Below are 9,949 nucleotides of genomic sequence, written 5' to 3' on the forward strand. Positions count from 1 at the left end.
GCGATACAGACCTAAGGTTGGTCTCTTTAAAGAAGACACTGAAGTGGAAGCAGCTGCAAAATTTACTGTAAAACAAATTTAACTAAAGATTTTTTTTTTCATACAAAATATACATCTATAAAAAATTATTTGAACTCTAAAATTGCTAGAAAATCAAAGCCATATATCTAACCAAGTTGTGTTCCAAATTTAAAGTAGGCCTACTGTTTATATGCAAAGCAGTGTTAAATTACAGGATGAAATTGGAGTGTTTAAGCTTTCAAATGATACCTAATTTGATTACTAAAAATATGTTTATCACTTTGCTTTATTGTTTCAATAATCTCCTAGTTTGCCAAATTCTATTGTTATTATTGTATGGCTTTTATTTATATACATTTTGAGAGATACAGTATCTGCTCAATCTTCCCACTGCTGCAGTTCTTATAGACTTCCTCTGACTGACCACACACACACACACACACACACACACACACACGCGCGCGCGCGTTCATACAAATGAACATCTGCATTCAGAGCTGGATTATGGACCTGGGCTGCGTGAAACTCAAAAGTATTGTGAGCTAAATTGATCGTAGAGTCCAATGATTACGATGGTTGATGAATTCATAATGCTAATATCTATAGGCTTATGATGGGGAAATGACACCCTGGTCAGTGAGCCTCATATACACTCACCTAAAGGATTATTAGGAACACCTGTTCAATTTCTCATTAATGCAATTATCTAATCAACCAATCACATGGCAGTTGCTTCAATGCATTTAGGGGTGTGGTCCTGGTCACGACAATCTCCTGAACTCCAAACTGAATGTCAGAATGGGAAAGAAAGGTGATTTAAGCAATTTTGAGCGTGGCATGGTTGTTGGTGCCAGACGGGCCGGTCTGAGTATTTCACAATCTGCTCAGTTACTGGGATTTTCACGCACAACCATTTCTAGGGTTTACAAAGAATGGTGTGAAAAGGGAAAAACATCCAGTATGCGGCAGTCCTGTGGGCGAAAATGCCTGGTTGATGCTAGAGGTCAGAGGAGAATGGGCCGATTGATTCAAGCTGATAGAAGAGCAACTTTGACTGAAATAACCACTCGTTACAACCGAGGTATGCAACAAAGCATTTGTGAAGCCACAACACGCACAACCTTGAGGCGGATGGGCTACAACAGCAGAAGACCCCACCGGGTACCACTCATCTCCACTACAAATAGGAAAAAGAGGCTACAATTTGCACGAGCTCACCAAAATTGGACAGTTGAAGACTGGAAAAATGTTGCCTGGTCTGATGAGTCTCGATTTCTGTTGAGACATTCAGATGGTAGAGTCAGAATTTGGCGTAAACAGAATGAGAACATGGATCCATCATGCCTTGTTACCACTGTGCAGGCTGGTGGTGGTGGTGTAATGGTGTGGGGGATGTTTTCTTGGCACACTTTAGGCCCCTTAGTGCCAATTGGGCATCGTTTAAATGCCACGGCCTACCTGAGCATTGTTTCTGACCATGTCCATCCCTTTATGACCACCATGTACCCATCCTCTGATGGCTACTTCCAGCAGGATAATGCACCATGTCACAAAGCTCGAATCATTTCAAATTGGTTTCTTGAACATGACAATGAGTTCACTGTACTAAAATGGCCCCCACAGTCACCAGATCTCAACCCAATAGAGCATCTTTGGGATGTGGTGGAACGGGAGCTTCGTGCCCTGGATGTGCATCCCACAAATCTCAATCAACTGCAAGATGCTATCCTATCAATATGGGCCAACATTTCTAAAGAATGCTTTCAGCACCTTGTTGAATCAATGCCATGTAGAATTAAGGCAGTTCTGAAGGCGAAAGGGGGTCAAACACAGTATTAGTATGGTGTTCCTAATAATCCTTTAGGTGAGTGTAGATACAGTATGAGTAACTATAGTATTAAATTAGTGATTTTAAAGTATATTGGGGAAAACGGTAATAAATTGATGTTTATCAGACCTTTATGCAGCATAATATTATTCAGCAATATTTACTATATGTATAAATGTAAAAGAATGAACAGCAAATTTACATTATCATTGCACCTTATGCATATGATTAATCACCCTTACTTATGGGAGTTTAAGAATGTTCAAGCAAACCAAAAGAAATGGCAGGAGATACAGAAAATTAACTTGTTTTTAATGACATAACAATTATGCTACAGGAACATTCCGATCCAGGCCTCTGTATCCCACAAGACCATGATACTGTTGGCCGCAAACAAATGTGTAGCGCCAAAATACACAAATGACCATATAAGGGATAAATATTTAAACACTGAACAGGCACACACTTCCTATCAACTGCTTCTGGGAGTCGAGGAAACCTGAGAGAATTGATCAAACAAAAATATACAGGCTGAATGAAATTGATAGATGTTCATGTGTGTGGATCAAGGACACACTCTTTAAAATAATGGTTCTTTATTGGCGCCATATGGTTCAATGAAGTACCTTTAACATCCATGGAATCTTCCCATTGCACAAAAGGTTCTTTATAGTGGAAAAAGTATCTTCAGATTATTAATGTGTTCAGATTTTTAAAATGTGTTTCACACAATAAAATGGTTCTTTGTAGAAATTTACACTGAAAGGTTCTTTGAGGAAACCCAAACTGGTTCTTATATGGCATCACTGTGAAAACCCCCTTTTGGAACACTTATTTTTAAGAGCACGGGTGGGAATTCAGTGGGATAATTTGAGTAAGAGATGAGAGTAAGATGTGTAAGATCCTTTCATTTAGATGTTGACTATACCTCAGAAAGGTATAGCATCATGATGTTGAAAGGTTGCAGCTTGGATGTCACACAATTCAGAATAAACAGACTGGCTTGTATGGATTTGGATGGATTTGGATGTGTGGAACTGGATGTGTGAGGATTTCTCAGAGTTTCTATAGGTATGCTACACTCACATAAGATAATTATTAGAAATCAAAGAATTGTGTTCATTTGTAGCTGAGAAACAAAAAAGAGAAGAATTGAAATATCATACAATTTTGTGACTATTGAGATGTTGTTTTTCAAGGATGGCTTTGTGTGTCCATGCTACAACCACAATAAAAGGCATTGTGTTTATGTCTATCTGAGAAACAAAAATTTTTAAAGAATGGAAATATTATCATCTGATTGCAAGAACACTGGCACACTTTCAGAGAGGAAGTTTCCACAATGTGATGAGGTTAAAAGTGAGTGATTTTGTTTAATATTGTCCATATGAAGTCAGCAATATGTATCCAGTAATTGTTCCAGTGTGACAATAGATGTTTCATAACCTAAATCACGTCACTGATGCAATCTGTTACTATTGGGGTCAAACTTAAATATTATGTAACTAGTTCCATGTGGTTCCTAGAAATCTTTAGCCATTAATCAAAATAATCTGGGTAAACCATGCAGGCAAATCCTTTATATTTATATAAGTCTTTCAAAAACACCATAACTTTGCCTGCAATTAAATAATAAATTAGCTTTTTTTAATCATTTCACCCTAATATTTAACCATGCATCTTACCTTATTTTGTTTTGTTTGTTTATGGTTATTTATTGAGTAAATAAATATATAGTAACACACTATTTTTATTTTGTGCATTTTTATCTACATTTTGTAGAGTACAGGTACATTTTGTGCTCTATAACAGTAAAGGTTTCAAATTAATTATTAAACATTGCATCAAGGATAGTTATTTTTTAACTTTATTTTCATGTGTTGATTTGTTAAAGCACCTCTTGCCCACATAAAACTTGTATCTGAGAGCATAGCCTATAACATAAAATAACAGAAGTGAGACTAATAGACTGTTTGTCAAACTTGTTTATTTTTGCTATGCAAATAAATTGTGTTTTCTCATGAAAGATGTGGATGGAAGCCAAGCAGCCTTATTCCCAATGGGATTACAGGCCTCTTTAAGAGCCTCCCATAATGTGCAGGGTCTTAGTGGCAGACCATTATTTTCCATGGAGAAGGGAAACACAAATAAGGAAGAGTCAATAGATCATTAGAGTATATGCCACAATCAAGAACTGTAGTCACTCAGAATTAGGCCTATGTAATAAAATTTACATCTAACAGTTATTTATATTAGACCTATTAGAAAATAAGGATAAGAACTAGGGGTGTAACGATACACGTATTCGTATTGAACCGTTCAGTACGAGGTTTTCGGTTGTGTTTTCGGTACGCATTTTCAAACCATTTGGACCATTTTTCCTGCCGACCAAAATTTCGTTATTTCAAATGTAGGCGCGTTGCGCGTGGCAAGCGCGCCACCGCTGGCGCGACCACAACATTGTCCCACATCAAATGGCAAACGTAATGCAAGCGGAACGAAACTGAGCTACTCGTTATTGTGTGGTTGACGGACCATTTATCAGCCTGGACCAAAGCAGCGCGAGCCGATCTTGATCAAGCGACACTGTCACTACACAGCGCTAAGAGATCCAGTAAAGAAATCATTTGAATTCGCCACTTATAACATTGCTGCGAGATCTAGTGAGAAACATTCACATTTCTCCGTTATTAAAGGAACACTCCACCGTTTTTTGAAATAGGGCTTATTCACCTTCTTTCCTACATTTAGATAGGTGGGCAAATGCATTTTTGTCTCAGTGCATGCATTGTTTTAGTTTGACAGGGTTGGCGCTAGCTTAGCTTAGCATAATGAATGGAATCCTTTGTTGCCAGCTAGCATGTCCTGAGTAAAAGTGATATAAAAAACAAAACAAAAAACACCTAATTACTTCTTGTGGCCTGCGTATTCACAACAAGTACAAATAGCGATGCAGATTAACACTAGGCGATTTCCTATGCAGATTTTGACTTGGGACTATATTAGGGGAAGCACAGGCGAAGCACTGCTACTTGGGCGCAGAGATATCACGCCCAAGTAGCAGTGCTTCGCCTGTGCTTCCCCCTAATATAGTCCTTAATATATAAGTCAATATCTGCCTAGGAAGTCACCTAGTGTTAATCTGCATCGCTATTTGTACTTGTTGTGAATACGCAGGCCACAAGAAGTAATTAGGTAGGGTTTTTTTAATTTTTTTATATCACTTTTATTCAGGACATGCTAGCTGGCAACAAAGGATTCCATTCATTATGCTAAGCTAAGCTCACGCCGACCCTGTCAAACTAAAACAATGCATGCACTGAGACAAAAATGCATTTGCCCACCTATCTAAATGTAGGAAAGAAGGTGAATAAGCCCTATTTCAAAAAACGGTGGAGTGTTCCTTTAACGGATCAAACAGCGCGTGGAAACCAGGAAGAAACATTGTGCCATGATGAACTATCCAGTGTCCACAGATCTGCATTCTGCAACATTCACCATGGATTTACTGTAGTAACATTAACTGTAACCATGGAAGTTTGGCAGGAATAGTAGGCTATAACTTTCAAGTAACATTACGTCAGTTTTTTTTTGACATTATGAATAATATTGCTGCCCTCAAATGTTAATCTGAACTAAAATAAACCTTTGTTTATAACTAGGCTACAATATTAGGCTACATTTCATTTTTTCCAAGGAGCCGTTTTGTTTGATATGCTCCTAAGAAGAGTCAATTATAGCTCCATCATTGCTCAAAGTAAAAATAATAATAATAAAAAAAATCATATTTTATTATGTTAGTTTTAATAAAAAAAAAAATTCTCTGGCATTTCTTTCTTTTTGCTGTATCGAAAACGTACCGAACTGTGACACAAGTGTAGGCCTACCGTATTGAACCGAACCGTGAATTTTGTGAACCGTTACACCCCTAATAAGAACAGCCACTTAGGATGTTAAAATGGCATCCTAAATCATTTTCATGTTTATTATAGTTTCTCAAGTTAAATTAGCTTATTATGTTTAACATTATCGGAAAATAATGAAATAACCATTGTTCGCTTATTAATTGCGTAAGAGTGCTTATGTCTTGCTGTTCGGTTTGTTGTAAGGACAATAGTTTAGTTATGATTTATTATTATTATTATGAACATCATCATAGCTTTGCGTTATATAAAGATGCTGTAACACAATGACCTTTTGGACAGTATGATTTCCATAGAGGAGTGATATAAATAAATATGTTTGAGTTATGTTTCCGGGGTATTCAGAGTGCACCATTTTGTGAGGCTTTTTTTCTTTTCTTTTCTTTTCTTTTCTTTTCTTTTCTTTTTTCTGTTTTCTAAGTTAGTTTGGTGGATAGAGGGGGGTAATTAACGTTAGTCTGCCGTTGGTCATAGTTCTCAGGGTGCAAGAGTGTTGTGCCGTTTTGCAGCAACTTGACCTGACGGCGACCTTCATGCAGCAACTACCTGAATACCAGAGACGAAGTAGCGTAAGATTTCAGCCGTGATTTGTAAAACAGGAACGAGACGATGTAGAACTGTTATTCAGCTACATTGCAAACACTGCATTCGACATTCTCTGTTGCTGACATAGTGACTGATTCGAGACCAGTGACTCGTGTCCGCCAGGCAGATGCATTGAACTTTATGCAAAAACTCAAACCACGATAACCACCATTTCCGGCTGTAAGGCACACGACTGGAGCTTTCTCGTGGGAACTTGTTCGACACTTTACCTCTTGACTTTCTCATATTCACACACTTCTGTGTGGCTGTCTAGATGTGTGTTCATCACGAAACCTCTACTGTAGCCTCTGCATGTAGTCTAGTCATGTAAAACACCATTCAAAACACCAGGACATAAAGATTAAAATATTTATTTTTAATCAGACTAATTATCAGTTCAGCATAGTTACAGGCAGCCTATAATATAATGTGAACTGGTTTAAGAGGTTGTAAAATTTTAAAGCGAATGAGCGAGGGGAAATGTGAATGAACCTGAATGAATGAAAATTAGGCTACATGAAAACATTAACATGAAATGCACATCATCTCAAGATAGTTTAGCACGGTGTTTCTTTTCCTGGTGTTCAACAGTCAACGATTCATTGTTGACGTTTGGCTTCCATCTAGTGGCAATTACAGCAAAACGCCATGTTCGAATTTCCTGATGGCAATGATAATGTTTGATAAGGATGTCAAACGTGTCACCTCAGTTTAATTCACTTATCTTATCCAATGAGCTTGGACCTGTGCAGGAAAACTTCAATTGTTTAGTTTTCTACAAATGTTCACTATAAAACACATGCAAGCTCGACTCTGGTGATAAATGTCAAAACTCCTCGATAGGAACTTCAACGACGAAAAACATTTTGCTCACCAGATCAGCATGGGTCGTCATTTTTATTGCATAGCAACAAAATGTCATGGACTTTACAGAATAAAAACAACTTATTCACATTTTCATAAGGTAAACCTTAAAATCAATGTAACTCGAGACTGTGTTAATGATAGTTTAGTTTGTGAAAAGTTTTTATTCAATGCTACAAGAACAAAACGTAAAATTTAAAGTCATATATAAAATGTAATATTTTCCTAATAAAACAAATATTAGCTAAATGTAAGCCTGTTGTTTTTCACATTCCAAAATGTCATTCAAAAAAAAAAGAAAAAGAAGCATATAAAATATAACCTCGTGAGTAAATACAATGATCCATATAGTCATGGCTAAAGTAGCTTTCTGCTGCACATCATATGTTCTACTCCTTTTATCCTGGCCATATTTACAGGATCGTTATTGGCTCAGAGTGCATTTTAACAAGTACTCAGTTTGGCCAAGGGATGTCACTATTGGAGCACTTTACACTGTATAGCCACAACCCAATAGCTCTGCAAACAGGCCAGAGAGACAAACATATGTCTACTGAATGACAGAATCCACCCAGGACACCCTCCCTTTTATTTAGTGCACACAAACCTCATGCTTTCTAAGACAGGTCTTTTAGAACAGCATTATTTATAGTGAGCATCCCGTAGACTATACTTAAAACTTGGAATATTCAGTGATAGCCTATTTACGAATGATTTTTTTTCAGTTCTCTTCATGACCTAATATTCATTCATCAGAAATTAAAAGTAAGTGTGGAAACATGTTGTTCCAAGCCTGTATGAGTTTCTTTCTTCAACACAAAATAAGATAGTTTAAAGAATGCTGGTAACCAGACAGTTGACAGCACCCATTGACTTCAATAGTATGGAACTATTTGGAACAACTTGAGGGTGAGTAAGTAATGACAAAATTTGGGTGAACTGTCCCTTTAACTGAATGAGACTTCACGTGCAGAGTTGCAGTTTAGCTTGGGGGTGGAGTTGGGGTGTCATTGGGGCGTTGTGGACTCGCATGAAAACGTAACAAATTCCCAAAACCCGAAAGAAATGCTACACAACGCAAGAGAGGGGGCTGCACATTCTTTTCAACATAAAGGGGAAGCCATTCTTGGAACGACACATAAAAGCACAGTTCATTTACAACCTCTCCCCGCCCTCAACGCACCCTCCTCCCCATTTATCCAATCACACAGAGGGTGTTGTCGGCGTGTGAGCCAATAATGGCCAAGCGCTTGCCCTTTGAAACACGACCATGATAAATGATTGTATGTCAGTCTTGTGTGAAGAAGAACCATGTAAGGGGGGTGAGACAGAACAGACCAAAACACAAATCATTTTCTTTACTCCGGCCATCAACATGCTGATTAAATCACATATTACTCTTAAACAGTACCGTATTACATTTGCCGTTACAATAATCTGTATCATAATAGGTTATTAAAAAGTCAAGTAAAATGAACATCTTAATCAAAGGTTAAGATTAATGCAACAGCAAAATATATTAGTTTTTTTTTGTGTGTGTGTGTTATTGTTGCCGCTTTTGTTACTGTAGGCTATTATTTATTTATTTATTTACTGGTGATTTTTTTATATTATTTATAAATATATTTTAATTTGATGTGTCATTGAAACAATAAGAAAATCGTGTTTTTGTATTAATTTGTTTAGAAAATAAGCAACAGCTGTTATCTATATGGCATCACTGTCACTGAGCACAACATTATTATATCACTGCATTGGCTTTTAGTTCTTCCTACCTTATCTTTATAACTCTTCACCACTCCACAGATATAGCTGTGAATGAGAGTACTGAAAATTGCCCAACATCTCTTTCTCTCTCTGTTATCTTCTCTTATCCTGTTTGACTCTGATGAGAGATTTCAACTATCCCTTGACAATACTCATCATTGTGGCAATGGTTGTAGCATAAAACATGATACACTGACCCTTCGGTCAATACGAATAGTATAGGTTGTAAGCACAATGCACTTTACAAATTAGCATGATGAGAAAACTGAAACATTATAAACTATCAAGGTTTCCATATTGTCCTCCGAGCTTCTAATGTAGAGTTTTGTCTTACTGTACCAAAACAATTTGGTTGATTTTAAGCCAGCGAAGAACAAAACAGATGCATTGAGAAACAATCAAACTGTCATGGGAAGACATACAAATGAACAGCTATTTTTTATTTATTTTTTGCTGAATGATGGGATTGATTTCTCACATAAACACTATCCAAGAGACTAGCCAGTCTGTGCTTTTCTTGCGTGACAAATACTCAGCAAATACTCCTTCTAAAGCTATTTGCTGATTTTCTTAACCAGACGGGGACAATTTGTATCAGGTTCCATGGATGACAAATAATCAGCAAATACTCCTTCTAAAGCTTATAGTTAATATTTGCTTATTTTCTTAACCAGACTTGGGGCCAATTTGTACCAGGTTCCATGGGGATCAATCGTAATCTTATCTTCCGTGCAGAGTCCATTGGGGTAATGTGAGCTCAGTGTAAAGGTTAGACTGTTGTGAATTCAATAACAGCAAAACGCTTCCCCCATATTGTCCATTGTAGGTAGGCTACTGTACGGCTAAAGACGATCTGAGTGCATAGTGATATAATTCAGTTTCTTTAGATAAGATGAATGAATAGTGAAAAACAGAAATCAGTCAGCAGTTGGTTGGATAGAAAAACCTACAGCAGTTTTGG

This window comes from Leuciscus leuciscus (genome assembly GCF_965113295.1).
Source record: "Leuciscus leuciscus genome assembly, chromosome: 21".
Lineage (NCBI taxonomy): Eukaryota > Metazoa > Chordata > Actinopteri > Cypriniformes > Leuciscidae > Leuciscus > Leuciscus leuciscus.